The 18,142-nt window shown below is 44.6% G+C and overlaps 1 long non-coding RNA gene across 1 annotated transcript in view; it reads left to right on the top strand.

Annotated features, from left to right (window-relative positions):
* The first annotated feature begins 843 nt into the window (after positions 1–843).
* Positions 844–18,142, top strand: part of LOC146429968 (uncharacterized) — a 129,958-nt gene continuing 112,659 nt past the window's right edge. Inside the window, exon 1 of the long non-coding RNA XR_014855425.1 lies at positions 844–925. This is a non-coding gene — a long non-coding RNA (uncharacterized LOC146429968). The remainder of the gene's footprint in view (positions 926–18,142) is intronic.

Below are 18,142 nucleotides of genomic sequence, written 5' to 3'. Positions count from 1 at the left end.
GGTGTGAGAGCACAAATACCCAAAGTTCCTGTGATTTCCTTTTCCCTTTCTTGTGATCAGCCACTGTTTGCTTTGCCTCCGACTTTCTTTGCAGAGTAATTAAAAGAAAGATGTTTACATGGATAAGTGTTTTGCTATCAATACCATCCATATTAACCTTATAAATTAGCCTTTTATGTGGTACTGTATCAAAAGGCTCTTGAAGTCTGATTGAATTATGCTCTGCTTCCTCACCCAGTCCCTTGTCATTGTCACCTCCTCAAAGAAATTAATCAAGTTTGTTAGGCATGACCTCCCTTTAGTAAATCCAGGATGACTCTCTAAACAGTCTGTACTTGCCAAGCGTGCTCTGATGTTGTCCCTGAGCAGGGAATGTGGACTTCTGCACAAACATAGAGATTTCAAAGCTGTGCTCAGGGGTGGAAGGAGGGGTAAAGCCTGTGGGACTGGGGGGCAGCATCTGGCTAAAGGATGTGTTGAGGCAGGAGGGGAATCCTTGTAGCTCCACAGGTGTCAACTAAAGAGCATAAAGATGGTTAGAAAGAGCCATGGGATGCTCCAGCTGTGGTTCCTAATGGGGAGAGCAGAGAAGGAAACAGGAGGTGTGATGCTCCAGGGCTGAGCTGGGCCCAGAGGAAGGGAGGGAGGTGGCAGAGCTGTGGGATTTGGAGATGCTGTGGTGGAAAAGCTGAGCCCTGGAGCAGGGCTGAGGGAGCTGAGAGGATGGGCAGCACAGCAGTGAGGGCTGGAAGGCTCCAGGGCAGGACAGAGCCGCGAATGGGCTGGCATTGCTGGCTCCTGGCAGTGCTGCAGTGCAGAGGAGCTGAGCGGAGCCGGGGGAGGGAATGCAGGCAGGGAGCCTCTTGGAGTGATGCAGTGCAGAGCAAGGAAGAGGGAAAGCTGTGCTGCAGCTCCCAGAGCTCAGGTAGGAGCTGGGGAAAGAGCATGGACTGTGTGGATGCTGAAAGGATGGAGCAGAACAGCTCTGGGCATTCACTTGCCTCTACCCAGCACAGCAGGAGGGAGACAGTGGTTTTTAGGGAGGCTCAAAAATAATTTATTTCATAAACTAGTCGTTATTTTTGATTAAAAAAAAAAAAAAAGGGTTTTTTCAAGCTTTTTCCCCTTCCCTGTGATGGTGAAATTTGATTTGACGTGTGACTCTTGTGTCATCAGAGGACTCCAGGATCTGGGGCTTTGGGAAAAGATGAATGATGGGATCTGCAGATGTGAGCTTAGGAAGCAGAGAGTCACAGTGACAGCAGGAGCAGAACTGTGCTCCTTTGATACTTGAGTGACTGCTTGCTTTTAATTTCAGTTTTCACTTTCATGGTGTGTTTTGCTGGAGAAAATACTTTTTTTTGCTGAAAACCCCTTTCACCCAGTCTTGCACAAGATTCTTCCATCTTAGTGTGGTGCTATGATGGATTTACTAGGCAAGGAAATGTTCAGTTTTGCTGAAGAAATACATGAGGTCTTAATCAAGCAGATTCTTTTCCAATTAAATATGTATTTATTTTGCTTGTTGTGTGTTCTGTTGGTGTTAATCCTTGGGTGGAATTCCAGCAGAAATTGAAGTCAACCGACTTGAAGTCAGGAGAATGGGATTATCCTTTTCTTACTTGATTTCTGTTTCCTTTCAACTATCTACAGGGGATTTCCAGCATTTAAGACTGAGGGGTTACAAATTCCAGTTTAGGAGAAAGGCTCTGCTTGAGGGACAGGAACAGGTTTTGAAGCACAAGTGTGTTGCTTCCTCCTATAGCACTTGTCACAAATCAAGAACAAAAAATGCTGAGGCTTGGAAGTTACTAAGGTTTTAAACTTAGAAGAGAAATGTGAAATGTGTTTAAAAATATCCCACGAGAGCTCCGTGTGAGGATATCTGGTTGTGTGGTGGGCAGGAGCTCTGCTGAGGGTGCAGAAAGACAAGAGCTGCTGATGGAGCTGGCACTGTGGCCATTAATTCCAGACTGGCACCAAAACACCAAAAGCACTGTTAGCTTTCCCAGGTGTCCCTTTAGATGTCAACCCACCCCAGAAATCCTATCTTGCACCTGGAATGCTCCACTCAATTTTTCATGGATGTGCCTAGCCTCCCTTAGTAGGTTTTTAGGTATGAAATGGCATTTCCCCTAATTAATCCCTGTGTTTTTATGTTCTAATCACTCATGGCTGAGGCAGTTCCACCAGCAATCAGGTTTAGCTCTATTCAACAACACCCTTAGAAGCAAACCCGGTGTTGCCTGGTCTGCACAACCAGCTGGGAAAAGTGCTGTGATTTGCTGTCCCCTCCCAGAAATTGCCGCTGGAACTGTCATTACTGCCACCACAATGTCCTAAATTGTCAGGGGGATCACTCCCCTGGAGCTCTGAGCTGTTCTTGAAGGAATTACCTCAGACTCTTCCAACAGGTTGGAGTGTGAATCACTGTCATCTCACCAAACCCCTCCTGAAAGGGGAGCAGGAAATGCTCAGCTGATTATCTGGTTGGACCTGGGAAAAAAGCAGAGAGGTTGATCCCTCCGTTGATTATTCCCTGGTTTAAACATTACCCAGGTCTTTCCTCTATTCAGCTGCCTGCCTTCCTTATTCTCTCCTCACTGGGATTAACAGATAAGAAGATGGAGTGTTCAGTGAAAACCGAGAGGTTTTGTTGGTAGATCTGTTCATCTATCAAAGTCCAGGCTGCAGCCTTTTTTTAAATTGACTCTGCTGCTTTTCTCCTTTCATAAATTACTCTAAAAAATAGAGACAAAAGGCTGCCAACTGTGTTAGTTCCTGGAAAAATCCTCCTTCTGTTTAATATACAACTCTTGAGAGACATTTAAAAGTGAGATGCAGCCATGTGTGAATGCCTGTGTATACAGAGCCATACCACACTGAAGAATTTCAGCAGCTCCCATGCTGACTTTGCCACAGTTTCCAGGGTTTTTTTTCTCCCAAAAGATGCCTTTTTCAGGTTGGGAAGGTCTTTGTGGTCAGCCAGAGACAAGGCTCTTCACTCACCCACGCTGCCTGCGTCATCCAGGGGGATGTTGGTACCCAAATCAACCATCTCTTCCCAGTTATTTCAGCTTGCTTGGGCACAGGAGGTTTGCAGAAATGTTGTTGCCATGTTTGCAGCCCTGTGGTTTGTGGGCTTTGCTATAAAGACCAAAATTCTGAATGTCTTTCTACATTAATCTGTTGCCATTTCCTTGGAGCCTTTCCTTGGTCTTAGGAACTCTGCGGAAGGATGAGTTTTTCTCCTGTTTGTACCCAATGCCCACCTCTGCAAAGTCCTGCTGCAGGGCAAATGTCATGAAATACTCATGGTTATGGCACTGGGGGTGTGGGATTGTTGCTGTACTTCAGATCCTGCTCCAAGCATGGTGGCAGGAATTCAGCTGGTAACTCCTAAAAAACACCCAGAGGCAGCTGCTGGCCAGAGGTTCATTGATAAAAAAAATCTTACACCTTCTGGATGTTTATGAACTGCTCTACCCTCCAAAATATGACCCAATCTGGCAATGCCATTCCCCAGAATTGTGTTTTCCTGCTGTTTCCTCTCTGCCTTTCCCCATTATTAAGTCGCTGCTGCTGTCAAACATCCACAGGGAGATGGGAGCACTGAATAGCTCATCTCTTTGCTGGAACAGGTGGTGATTCACAAGTTCTTTGAGACTTGAAGTCACTATTTCTGTTTTGCCTTTCTCTGTCAGAGCAGTTCTTTCATAGCTGCTGTGTTCCCATTAGGAATCCTCATTCACTGTCATGGCACCACCTCTCAATCCTTTGCTTTAATGCATTCAGTGTCTTCACCTGCTCTGAAAACAGACTTTTAAGTGAGTAATTTGACTTCCCTGTGCCTCCATTTGTGCTGGGCTCTAATATGATGCAGAATCTCAGTGGCAAAGCACCTGTGATATGAGGCTGGGAACCTCCAAAGAGGGCACAGCTGAACAGAAAATAAAGGCCAAGCCAAAGTATTTTAAATTCTTGATTTCTAATGTCACACAGAGTATATAGGAAACTGGTAATGAGAGGGAAGCAGAAACAAGAATTCTTGGTGCAAAAAAACCCTTAAAGTATTTGCAGGACTCATCCTAGGGCTCCAGTTTGGTTGATTGTTACTGTCAGCTGAGATACATTAATTAGAAATTTCTGAAAAGCTGAGGGATGGGAGCAGAGCCTGAACCAAAATTTCCCAGCTGGAGCAGTGGGTGATGCTCCCATGGGCACCAGCTTTGTCTCAGAACTTCAACCCTTCCCTTTTCAAGCAGCAGTGAAAACATTGCCAAGTTTGCTCTGTTTTGTCACCTGGGGGAGGCACAGCCCTGCTCAGCTCCCCCAGTGCTGTGGAAAGGAGCAGAATTTGGGCCCACAATTGACTGTGTTCTGATTGGGGATGGCAGAGCAAAAGGAGTAAAACAGGTAAAAGGACATCAGATATCCAAGGTGTCAGAAGGAGAGGGGATTGGTCAATACAGAGCAATAGATGGGAGAAGAAAATTCATTCACTTTTTGCCTTTAAGGGACAAATGAGGGAGTTGAGTGTTTGTTCCCTCAGATTTGCTTTCATTAAGCCCCTCAGCTTGAGAGAACAAACACATACAAAGACCAAGTTGTTTTCTGTTACCTGGAAGGCAAGAAGATTTTTTTTTTTTATTATTTTTCTTGCCCAATCCAAGGTGACAGACCAGCAGAACTGTGAAACTATTTGTCAGACAGTTTTTTCAGAATATTTCCTTTCACTAAATATTGAAAAAAATTATAAAAGGTGAGCATCAGAATGGGAAACTCATCTGTGTTACTGAGGAAGATTCATCCTTTTCAGCTGTCACGAAGTTTGCAAAGTTGCTTATGTCGGCTTTGGTTTCATTGTCAGATGACTTAGTTCCAGTTGAGCTCTCCCATTTAAGCTGTTAAACAAATGAAAAGCAAAATTGTCACTTTTAAATAGAGTCCGCGCATAATCACATTTTGAAACGGTCCTCCGCGGTAGGAGCAGGAGTTGTGTGCATTATGATATTGAATTTTAAATAATATATTACACAAAATAGCTTCCAATTTGATTTGGGAGGGATATATTTTCATGAATTATTGAGTATTTGATTATTGTAGAAAGCCTTTGCTGTTCTGCACTGAAACTGTCACTCTCCCTGGCCTATGATAGATGAGTTTGGTTATCAATATTTAAAGTTCCGGTCAGCCCGTGTGCCTGGCTGCTGATACTGGTGACATGGACTAATCAGTAGTAATGTATATGTGCCTCCTGTCTCTTGTTTGCCAGGCAGAGCTGCAGCAAATTGAGTGGAGAAGATTCCCAAGTGATTTGTGGGCTGGTTTGTCATTCTGAGCAGAAGCCCCTTTGACACTGCTGCATAGAAATGAGGTGGAGAGAAGTTTGCTGGGCTCGGGGAGTGGAGGTGTGCAGAGCCCAGCAGGCAGCAGATAGGAGCTTTTCTCCTCTGGGGTGATAAGGGCTGAGCAGCTTTTACAGATAGGAGTGTTTAATGTGGAAACGAGAAACTGGCAAGCATCAGGGGAGTAAAATTTTATTGGCATCTATCAAAATATTCTGAGTTGTTGCATATGAGCCCAAACCTCTCGGATGGCTGTCAACCCCAGAGACACCTTGGAGACTTGTGCAAATAGGACTGGGACTTTTTAAGGTCTTTGGAAGCCCCATATCCTTCTGTGGAGAAGCAGCCTGCCTGCACAGGACCTTTATTTTAATTGCTGTGTCCACTTAGAGCTGTGTGAGGCTGCTGCTGGCAGAAATATTCCTGATGCACCTCCAAAGTGCACAGCAAATATTACACAGCGATGAAAAAGTTCATCCTCTGCTGCTTGAAAAGTAAAGCCTGGTGCTGAGTGACCTCTGTCCCTAGCTCTAGATGGCGTGGAGGTGACAATCACTGCAAACAGGTTCATTAAACCAACCCAAATTGCCTGGCTCCGGTGGGAACAGGGGAAATCTGCACCCAGAAGTTTGCATTGCTGGGCTGTGACTGCAGGCAGGAGAGCAGCAGAAGAAAAGAAGCGCTGTTGCAGTTAATGTGCTGACTTGTACTTGTCTAATTAAGGCTGGATGTGCCAGTGGGTAACAACAAAGCAGACAACAAATATTGTGGTAGCTGTCACTCCGTGGAATCCCTGGAAGAATGGAGGAGCACTGTGGTTTGGCTTTGCAGAAAGGGTATTTAGCTTTAATTCAGTGATTTAGGTGAGATCAGAGGCCAGAGAAGGACCCAATTATTTATTTTCTGTAGCTCTTGTATGAGAATGGCTCACAGTTTTATTTTCAAAAGCAGTAGGAGGAAGGAGAACTTGCTGCTACACAAGTGTTTAAAAAGGTGAAAAGGGCAACACAACTTCTGCTTAAATCAGGATGCAACTCATATTATAGGACAGAGGAAGCCAAAAAGACCCCTGGCTTGTCCTTGTGTTACTCTTGTATTTAGGAGGTGTGTATTAATCACAATCAGCTGTAAACTGCAGCACACAAACCCACCCAGGCTGAGCCCTTGGTGTCCTTGGGAAGCTGATAAATATAACCTAATCAAAGAGGTTCTCTGGTAATCACTGCACCTTGGCAGCTGCTGAAAGGTAGCAGAGATGTCACAAACCACACCAAAATCACCACGGACACTTTAGTTCCCTGGACTCTTTTCAAACAACCTCTTTCATCCTCCAATTCTGTGCAGAGGCAGGAGGGAGGGAAGATCTCAGGGCAGGTTGTGCTCCTCCAGTTGTGGGTGAGCAGGGAGCTGGGGCAGCAGGGCAGAAGGAGGATGGTCTAGAGGATAAGTATGGCTTGGGAGGGTCAAGATTCATTTTATGGCTCCATTTCCCACTTCTTTCTTCTCACTTCCCTTTCAAGAATCTCATCTCTCCTGGAGAAGGGACTATCGTTGGGTAGAGCTACAAAACTGTTATCCTTTCTGCTGTCTCACTCCAGAGATGTTTTCCCTCTTTCCAGTGATTGCAGTGAAGTTTACAAAAGTTCAACATGATGCAGGCTAGGAAATGGAATGAATCAGAAAAGCTTGGTGTGGTCAGAGAGAGGATTCTTGGGACAAGCTATACTACAGATATTTCTCCATAACTGCACACCTCGCTAGTCCAGATCCTTCCCTCACCTCCCCCTCCTTCCTGGTTATTATTAGATGGATTTATTCTGTGTCTGGGGTCAGTTCTGGCTGTATTTGAACCATTTACATAAGGCTGCAGTAGGGGAAGGAGCTGACAGGGAGGTGTTCCTTTGGTTGCTCTTACTCTCATAACTCAGCTCCGAGCTGTGCCTGGCCTTTGGGGATGGCAGGTTTCCAGCTGATGTGCTCTAATAACATGCACACAGGTTTCGTATTTAAAAATTCCCAAAGGCTGAATAATTGCAGTGTCCTGGCCAGCAGTGGGGTTGGTGACATGTCCTGAAGAGCCTCACTGACCTGAGATGTTTTAGAGACCAGGGAAGGGCAAAGATGCCACGAGCTTCTGTTTCCTATTAACTTTGTGGACTCAGAAGAGGCCAGGTTGTGCCCCCAGGTGACTAGCAGGGTCACAATAAAATCTAGACTTTCCAGTTTCCTTGCTCATATCCTTTATCTTCAGGAAGGTTTTAAATAAGACCACCTGCATTTATAACCTGCTGCAGTTCCTGCCTGGCTTCATCAATAATGTATTTCCTCCCTGTTCTCGTGACTTTGGGGAAATGTGAGATTTGCCTCTTGAATACTTGAGATTGGACTCATCTCTGGTTCCTAGACAAGTTCTGGGACAGCTTTTATCTTCCCTTCATTACAAGGGTTGTCATTCATGCCTGAGAAGTGACAAAGCCATCCCTTTCCCTTCAGCAGCGCCTGGCCTCTGCTGTCAGACTTTGCCCTGAGCAAATCAGCAGCTTCTGTGAGGGGATACTTTTCTCCTCTGTCACTCTAAATATTTTTAAGGAAATTCTTCCTCCCCTGCTGCAGTTTCCTGGATGTACTGGGACTACTGGGGTTAGTAAAGTGTCAAGAGCATCTGAACAGAATCTTAGGCCTGAAGTACAAGGACAACTTAGAGCTCCTAGGGCAGCTGGGGACTCTTGGCTCTCCTAATTATCAACAGCCAGGTTAAAAGGGCATCTCTTGATGTACTTTGGAAGAAGACTTCCTAAAGTCCTATCAGGAACATAAATCCATTAAGAATTTGAATCCATACCCCTGCTGCCCAGCAATGTGCTGAGGCTGCTAGATATTATGCTTTGTCTTGGAGTGCAGGAGGACTTGGGCAGTAACTGTGCAAATAATGCTGTCTGGTATTGTTCTAATCGCTCATGTGCACTCAGCTCAGTGCTGTAGCTATAAATATTTCAGCCCTGTTCCTCTTACCTGGCTTCATTAAGCACTTAAAGGCTCATAAGTGAGGCAGCAGGGAGGGAAGCAGACCCCAATCATGCTCTGCAGAGCACCAGAACTTCTGTGCTGCACCACGGCGTTTATCAAACCCTCTGCCTCGCTTAGCAGTGCTTCAGGGGTGTTTAGGACACCTTAACTCCACTTCTGTGCTTTCACAGGTCTTGCTTTAGTGAAGAATTTCTGCTGTTCCTTTTCTCTTCACTCACCTGACAAATCCACAACTTTAGCCACACCTTAACTGGGCTTTTGGGCTGCCAGGGCACCCAGCTCTCTTTCCCCACACCATAACTCTGTAGAGACTCAAACACAGGAGCACCAGCCATGTTTTAATGCTCAAGGGCCATTTCCTAGCAATTAAGGGAGAGAACGAAGGCATGAGGCTTTTCCTACAGGCTGTTAACCACAGCTGCCCTTTGGCTATTTGGGAAGCAGGCTGAGGGGGATATTATTTTAACACAGCTGCCAAGGACAGGTGTGGCAAAATGATTAGAATAAATACTTATATCTCCTAAAAAGTGGGTTTTTTCCTTCATTTGTGGATGTGTGGAGTGATGTTTCCTCATGTAGGTTTAAGCCTAGATGTTGTCATGGATCCATTCTGGAAGGTGAGGCTGCTGCTGGATAAGTCATCCTGGTTAGGATGGTGATGGTTGTAATGAGTGAAAATCCTCTCTGTGGATAAATCACAGCCATAAACTCTGTCTGTGCTGCAGGCATCACATGGGATCTTCTCCAGGGAGGATTCTCCTGGGGAATCTCCTTTGGGGGATCAGGAGCAGCCCTGATGTTTTCCCTTGGAGAAGGGACAGTCACAGAGTGAGGAGAGCTTTATTTGCTGGGGAAGTGCTGACTGGGCCATCAATCAGCCCTCATACAAGCCTGGAGTTATTAATAAAAAGCCTGGTAATCTAACACCTGCTCTCAATCTTCCTTTCGGAGGGCATAAAAAGCCACAAGATCAGCCTCAGCAGTTTTGTGCATCTCCTGGACTTGTTAAATCTCTCTCACTTCCTTTAACTCACTTCCTGAAATCTTAAGCATCGATGCTTTATGCTCTGCCTTGTAAATGAAGCCTGTTATTATCATTGAGATAGTGTTTTTATGGCATAAATAATGAGCTGAAACAGGGGAAGAGGCGTTGTGTGGAATTACTGCCTGAACTGAGATGGAAATAATCAATATGTCCTCACTTACAAATCTCATCTGCATGTCGGCTCCATCTCCCTGCCTGTCTCACTCCCAATTCATTGTACAGGAGGCCAAATAAAACATGCTGCTGTCATTGATCTGCTTTATTCATAGCTGGAGACAGAAATGCATCACTCAAAGTTAATGGAAGGCCTTCTCCTTGCTGCCCCATCCTGGTGGGAATATCTTCACCCCAGCCTGGCTGGAGGGCAGAGGTAGATCCCAGGATTCAGGGTTAAGCTGTGGGGTTTGGAATTACCATGTTTGGTCCCTTCACATCTGGTAGAGCAAAAGCAAAAAGGTTTTTTTTTTTTAGGTCGCTTCATCATATGCATCACTTCATATTAGTGAGAGGTTTGCAGTGGGACCTGGGTGTGAAGTTTCTGTAGTTTGTTTGGTCTGGAGACATTTAAGAATTAACATAGGGCAGGACAGCAATGGAAAATTGGAAGTAACAAGGAAAAATTGACATGATGCAGTGAATATATTAAAAAAAAACATGGATATGATAATGGTGTTAGAGGAAGAGTTACCAAATATTAGGTTTGGATGTGAACAAATGGAGGGAAAGGCAGCACTGAAAACCTTCCCTTGGCAGGGAGAAACTCTTGTGTCTCTCCTGCCTGATAGAAGCTTCTGGTTCTATTTGTATACAAACACCCAGAGAAAGTCAGGAATCTGTCTTCACCTATTAATGATAAAAGAATGTGGAAATGACCCTAACTGCCCCAAAAATGCTGCCGAAACCCCTGCCTGTGGGCCTCAGAGGAACACTTTTATTGTTTGTTTCTCTTGAAGAAATGAGTCTGACTAGAAGTCCAGCTGGATGAAAAGAATTATTTGGGATTTAGGGAAAAGTGTAATTAAAAGGTGAAAAACCTGAGCTGGTCTTCCACTTCTTCAGCAGTCAAAATGACTGATCCACCTGCGGCACTGCTCCTTGTCTCTTTAGGCTACTTTGGCAAAGAAATTGCCAATTATTTGCTGAGGAGAAAATATTCCTTAGAAAGCAGTTTTCCTTTTTTGGGTATCTCATCTGTGACCTAGTTAAAGCCTTGCCTATTGATCTTGGAGGTGCAAAGCAAAGAAAATCATCTGTCGGATCTTTTGCCTCCGAGGGGAAGGAAATTTGGTTAGTAAGCACAGCTCTGGAAGAGTTTCCACTCTTGTTTGCTTTGTCATCCCTTTTTCCTGTCCTCAGCTCTAGTCACTACAACTGCTGAATCCCAGGCAGTCTTTTTATTCTGATAATCCAATATTTATACAGCGGAAAACATGGTCTTGCAGTGTATAAGATCTTCACTCACTATTTCGTCCTTTGCAGCCATTTTTGAGATGCTGCAACCCCAAATCTGTCCTGCCAAAAGGGTTTTACAAATGGAGTAAAGGGAAAAGGAGATCAAGGGAGAACAGCTGAGGAAAAGCCAGATATCTCTTCATGATAGAGGGGCTAGAAATGGTTTGAGTTGCTCTTCCCTCTGAGAGGGAACAAGACCTGAAAATAGCACAGGGAGCTAAAGACTTGAGTCAGATTTACAGGAGCAAGCTGGCTGCCAACAGCCTGGCACAAAAAAACCAATCCTGGTTGCCCTGGCAAACAGCACCACCAGGACCTGGGCTCTTCCCTGCCACCCCAAAGCCCACCCTGAGCTGCTCCCAGCTCGGATTTCCTGCATCACTGCAGAGAATCAAGCCAGGCCCTCCAGCGTATTGGCAAAACAGCTCTCAGACACAAATAGAGTCCAATAATTGCTCAGCCAATTGTTCTTTTCTTTAATTTACTGCGCCCAGGACATACAGAGAGTATTTTAAGGGTTTCTCTCTAAATATCTGTCTTATTGGGAGCCAAACCCTCAGTCTCTATGGTAGATCTTAAGCTGGAATAAAGCAAGTGATGCAGTTCAGCTGTTTTCATGGAGAGCTTGGCATGGGAAGCTGATAAAACACTTTGGTAGCCAGACAAGCTCTTGTTTCTTGGATTTCAAAATATTTTCTCAGCTTAATCTCATCTCCTTCAAGCTCCACCGACTTTGATTTCTGCTGAACTTTAAGTGGAAAACTAAGGGTAAGCAGTGAGAATTTCCCCATCTCCATAGTGTGAGAACTCCAACGCAGCAAGACAAGAGGAAGATGAGGGGAGAAGGGAAGGGAATAACTGTGAATCTCCAAGTTTGTTCTTCCCCTGTTTTTGTTAGTGCTTGTCAGAGCAAATCAGTGCCTTTGCTAGGTCTTCTGGAAGGCAGCCCCCTTGGCTGGAGCCTGTTCCTGCTCCCTGCAGAGTGCTCAGGATCCATTAAGGAGCTGAAGGACATGTTTGGAGGGAGGTTTCATCCTTTAACATGTCTAATATTGCTGTGAGTCTTAGAGGAAAGCTAAGTTGGGAATCTTGCTGCTTTGTGCTGCTTTCTGAGCAATTTTCTCCCTTATTCCCTAATTCAGATTAAATTAACCTGTCATCCTGAAGTGGCCTGCTGCCAGTTGGGACTGCACCATGTTTCAGGTGTGTGTGAGTTGGCTTTTTGAGGAGTTTTAGCAGAGGTGAACTGTGCTGAGGCTCTAGCTTTAGCCTACCTAAGACTGCTAAGACTGGCTTTGTATCCTGGCCTGCTCTGTGCCATTAACCTGGCAGTATGTGCTTCAATCCAAGACTGTCCCATAGGAATGATGAAACAGTTAATTTTCCCTTAAAAAAAAAAAATGGATTTTTTTAATGATTAACAAAACAATCCTGTATTGAGGTTTTTCACTTTTTTTTTTTTTTTTTTAATATTTAGTACCACAGAATCCTGGAATGGCTTGGTTTAGAAGGGACAATTTTGTTCCAAACCCCTGCCATGAGCAGGGACACCTTCCACTATCCCAGGTTGCTCCAAGCCCTGTCCAGCCTGGCCTTGGACACTCCCAGGGATCCAGGGGCAGCCACAGCTTCTCTGGGCACCCTGTGCCAGGGCCTCACCACTCTCACAGGAAAGAATTTTCCCCTGTATATTTGGAGAAATGAATGCTGGCAGGGACACTGTCAGATACCAGAGTGAATAGGACAATTAATCCTGTGAATTTTAGCCTTTCTTTTATGAAGCAGTCTGAAGAAATAACTTTGCAAACAAATCTTTTTGAGTCATTCCCCTATTTCCCCTGAGTTCATTTTTAGTATTAAGAAAACTGCCTCTTATAAGTGTTCAAGCACTAGAAAACATCAGGTGGGTTTGTAGAGATATTTTAAGGATAATCCTTTGGGTTATATTTTGCTTTCATGAAGCTATCATAACCCCTGTAAATGTCAGTGGAAATTAGGTATTTATATTAATGGAAGCTCTCCCCTCCCTTCCTCCTTCTTAAAGGTGGGATTTTTGCATCAGTGATTCAAAAGCAAGACAGAATTTCATCAACATTTCCTCTGAAGGAGCTTGTGCTTGTCTGAGATCTGCTGGCAAGCAGCAATTGTTTAGAGGGGCTCTTTAGAATCTAATTTACAACGGAACAAACTCAAATAATATGCAAAAATAAAATTAAAAAGTGCATCAATTAACATACAAAAGTAGAACTACAACACGTTCAGCCTTAACAGCTCCTCAGAGGGTACAGCAGCCCATGGAAGGGAAACAACACTGAGCATGCAAAGTGGGCAGGGGAAGGGAATGGGAAAGTAAACCCAGGGCTCCTCTTAGAGCCAAAAACAAGCAAGATTTTAGAGTGAACTTTGCAGGTGAGGAGCAAAACCAGACGAACTCTTTGCTTTTCCCAGGCAAAGCCGATTTTCCAGGTTGGCTTTGGGCTGGCTGGGCAGAATGTTGTGTGGAATGTCTGGGGCTGTTCCTGGGATCAGCCTTGTGTTGGCAGCTGAGGTCACAGCTGAGTGTAGATCCCACTGTGCTGGTGTTTTATAGCTTCAAAGGCATCCTTGTTGCACTGAGCAACCCAGGGACTGGAATTTTTATCTATTTCCTGAAAGACAGACATTGCTGTTGCCCCACTGCCCAGAGCACAGGCTACACCTCAGAATGGCAGGATAGGGCAGCTTGGAAGGGACCACAGTGGGGTCATCTGGTGCCACCTCCCTGCTTCAGCAGGGCCATCCCAGAGCACAGAGCACAGGAGTGTGTCCAGGTGGTTCTGGAATATCTCCAGTGAGGAGACTCCACACCCTGTCTGGTGCAGAGCTCAGTCACTGCACAGAGAAGAAGTTCTGCCTCATCTCCAGGTGGAATTTCCTGGGCATCAGCTCCTGCCTGCTCCTCTGGTGCTGTTACTGGTCCTTGATTTAAGACATGGATGAAATCCCCTCTCAGCCATTTCCTCTCGAGGCTGAACAAGCCCAACTCCCAGCCTCACCTCTCCCCAGTCCTGCATTAGAAGCTGTCACTCATCTTAGCCTATGCCTAACCATGGTGCACAAAGCAGGGACATTGTGTTCTTCTGCAACCTTAAAAAAGCAAGAAATCTCTGGTTTGGGGTGTATTCCCTCAGAAAATCTGGAGATAAGTGGTGTTGGCTGTGATTGTATCTATAAAGCACAGGGTAATATTGATTTGATTGACCCCAGGGCTATAGAGAGCCCTCTGGAGAGAAGGGAGAACTTTGGACACTCTGTAAATGTGGGATACCCGAGAAAGTTCCATCCTCCTGATGGGAATTCAGCTGGCAGCACCACCCTGCTCCAAAACAAACTGAATCCACCTCTGGGTGGATCAGCCAATTAGTTAAAAATCCTCTGCTGGGTTCAGGAGGATTACAAGCATGGGAGCACAGGAGGGTTGGCTTTGCAAAGTCTGGGGGGAAGGCAAGGGGAAGGATTTCTCCAATATGTAGCCAAGCCCCAGAGGAAGTGCATTGGTGCTTGTCTGAATGTTAAGTGCTTGATTAAGCACTTTGCTGAATCAAAGCTTAGATCATTCCTGTGGGCAAGGATTGTGTCTGTATTTTTATCTCCTGCACGATGCATTAATGCATTTGTGTGTTTTTTCAAATTGCAGCAGTTTTTTTTTTTCTTGGGTGTTTTGGTATTGGAGCACAGTTGCTAGGGATCCTGGAAAGTCTTGGGTGGCAGTAATAATGCCACTGTGCAATATATACAACTTATAAGCAAGTGCTAATTAAAGCTTCTGCCACGTTTATATTTCCTGCAGACCCCACTGACCACTTTAGACTATTAATGACCCAATACACCTTTTTTAAAGCTCTGGGAGCATCTTACTCAATGTCAGGTTTCATCTTGGGGCATTTGTTTTATTCATTTCTCCTCTTCCTTTTAGTATTTCAACCCAAATTCCACTTCCTTTTTTGCTTTTGCTGTATGGTATGTGCAGAAATGGGGTTCCTGCTTTACTCCCAGGTGCCTGTAATTCACTGAATGACTGAATGATCTTTATAGAAAAGGTTTGCAGTGGGCTTTAGGATCTGTCTGCTTGAGAAGCACTGTGTATAATGTGTTGTTATTAATATTGCTCATCATGCTGAAATAGTTACCTTTTCCAGATGAATCACCACTGGCATAGCATTATTCAGTATATTGAAACTACCAGAAAATAGTGTTTTTCCAGGAGTAATATTCCCTCAGCACATTAGTTAGTAAATGTCACACACAAATTGCTCATGATTTCCCTTAGATCAAAGGAATATTTCATAACAGGTGCAATATGCTTTTTTGCCTTCAAAAGAGAATGTGAGAGTCAGCATGAGATACATCCTATGGAAAAAGCTGTCTGGGATAAATCAGATTATTATGAGGGATGTGTAAAAGGAAGGACAGTTTCCATTTGAGATCAGGCGTGTTGTCCATGGTATTGAAAGATGAAATATCCTGCTCTGCTGAAGGGCAGCTGAATGCAGTGACTGCAGATGTTCTTGCTGGCAAGTCAGGAAAATGACTTTCCATCCTCTTCACACCCAGTCACACACCAGCACAGAACTGATGATGCTGTTGTGGTGTTCATTCCCCCTTTTTTCCTTTCCACCCCATCAGCAGGCAATGCTAAATTGCTCACCACTCTGCATGGTGGGGTGCAACTGAAATGGGAGAATAAATAAGGATTTTGTGAGTTTAATAGTGGGGCTGGAGGTGGGTACTGCTGTGGAAAGGATCCTTAAAGCTGAGGATTTATGGGATGGCTCTAGTGTCCATGTTTCCATGTAAAACCCTGGAATGCTTCAACACAAGGGTAGGAAAGGAAGGAGATGGTATTTGGTCTTGGAGCAAGGCTGGATATTCCTGTGAATAAAGGGCAGGTTCAGCAGTGCATTTCACCACCTGGAAAATGAGATGTGCAGTTTCTACATGTGGTACAGCCTGGCCTGGGAGCCAGCAGGACACATCCTCCTCCAGCACAAATTGGCTCTGGCTGAAATCCTTGGCATTTCAGAAGTTTGGGGTTATTGCTGCCAAAAAGTGTGAATCCAGGTCAGAGTGTCTGCAATCCAGAGTGGCAGTTTGTGTCCTGATGAGCAAAGGGCAGTGAAAAATCAGCAGATCTGATCATCCTCTGGGCTTCACAGAGGTGGGGAAACCTCAGTGCTCAAACTGAGATGGGCTCAAGGTTGCACAGTAAAGGAACCCAGGGTGGAATGGAGCCAGCAGCTTCTGAGACCCAGATCAGCTCCTTCCTCCCACAGCAAAAATCTCCTTCCCACCCCAGTCCTGGAGTTATTAACAGCTGTTTCCCAACTGAAAGCAGCTTTCTGAAATTGGAGCATAAAAATAATCTTTCTCCTTCTACTCAAGCTGAACGCAAACCTCTGCGGATAGAGGGGAACGGAGAATTAGGGAGAGCAGAATAGTCCTCTTTATTTAATCCTAGCAAAAATACATCCTGCTTAAAAGCAGGCAACAAACAGAAAACCTGTGCTGCCATAGATCTTGTTGCTAAGAAGGAGTCTATCCCAGCAATCTGTCCGCCTGCCTTTCTTGCTGTGCTGGTACTTTTCTGAAACTGTTGAGTCTGCATTTTTAGTCCTCCTCACACTCCCTACCCAGAGTAAATGATGCCAGACTCTATCAGCTCTCTGGACATCTTTCCCGTAGCATTTTCAATTTTGGCTGAGGGGAGAGGGGTGGGTAGTTATCTGCTTCAGTTTAAACACTATGAAACAAAACAATTCTCTCCAAGAAAGCAGCAGAGATCATCTGAATTTACATAGCTTGGATGGGGAAAGAATAACTCCACTGTCATTGAGATTGCCTATTCTCCCTTCATACATAGATTTGTTGTCAAAGGATCATTTACCAGCCTAAAATGCAGGTAAAGCAGAGAAACTTCATCTGAAAGCCTGGCAGGGAGGAAATGAGCATCACTGCTTGTGTCTTAGTGTGTTCCCCATCCCTCTTCTTTCTATCTTAGCTTTGATTGTGAGATCCTGACAATGGGGCTGTTTACAGGGACTGGTTTGGTATTTAAAAAAGTCTCAATCATGAGCAGGATCTGGGAGATGGAACTGGTATAAGTTTTAGAGAAGTAACAATTAGACAGGCCATAGATAGCAAAATTTGTCTTTTCTCTTCAGGGTGTTCTCCAGCAGTGATAGAGACCAAATGGAAGATCTTAAAAACTAAAGTTTAAGCTGATTTCTCAGCAGACAGAAGCAGAAGGTGAAGTGCTGTGCACCATGAGAAGCATTCCTGAGCGTTTTGCTGTAAATTAGCATTTATGTTCCCCCAGCACCATGGCACCACTGAAACTGGGCTAGCAGAAATCCTGTGTTGCCTCATTCTAAATCCAAATATAAGACCCTACTATTTTACTGAAAGGAGGAAAGATACTGTGCTCTCCTTTGAGAGTAACTTTGGAAAAAGTTGCTTTCCTTGAAGAGAAAAGGTTCTTGAGCACATCACTGTCAGAGCACAGTGTGCTTTTATAGCAGCACAGCCTGTTTGTCCTTCACATTTAGCTCTTCCTTGGCTGGTATCAATTAAGGAGGAAATTCATAAAGGTCACTTCAGAGAATCCCAGGCTGGGTTGGAAAAGACCTTGAAAATCACTTTATTCCAACACCCTGCCATGGGCAGACACCTTCCACTAGACCAGGCTGCTCAGAGCTCCATCCAACCTGGCCAGCAGGAGAGGTAGTGGCTTATTATTTACACAGCCTCAAAATTATGAAACTATGATTTGAAATTATGAATTATTGTGAGTCAAAATTACGAAATTATGTTCCAGAGATGACAGCTCTTGTGTCTTAGCTTACTGTAATTGTTTTTGGGGCTTTGAAGTGTGTTGCTTTTCTTTTAGCCAAGGGTATTCTGTCTCATCTTCATCTGCAAGACCTACACAACCTCCTCCTGGAAATTAGGCCATATTCCCATTCCCTTTCATGCTGGGAAAAGTTCCTCATGCAGCCTTGGGTCTTTTATCAACTTATGTGTAAATCCAAATAAAATAGAAATATCCAAATAATATTTTCCTGCCTGCTAGTGGGCAGGTGGCACAATCTTAAAGCGATTAAAGGCTTTCCCTCCTCTTCAGAAATAGCAATTTCCTTCTATTTTTAGAGGTGGAGACTATCTCTGTGTGCATCTACCCAGAGAGTTGTCCTTTACCCAACGTACGCAAATAACAGGCGGAATTAACGGGAAA

The sequence above is a fragment of the Lichenostomus cassidix genome, chromosome 17 (genome assembly GCF_008360975.1).
Source record: "Lichenostomus cassidix isolate B80296 chromosome 17, HeHo_3.0, whole genome shotgun sequence".
In the NCBI taxonomy this organism is placed as follows: Eukaryota; Metazoa; Chordata; class Aves; order Passeriformes; family Meliphagidae; genus Lichenostomus; species Lichenostomus cassidix.
Note: the sequence above shows the minus strand (reverse complement) of the source record. Positions and strands in the feature narration are given on the sequence as shown.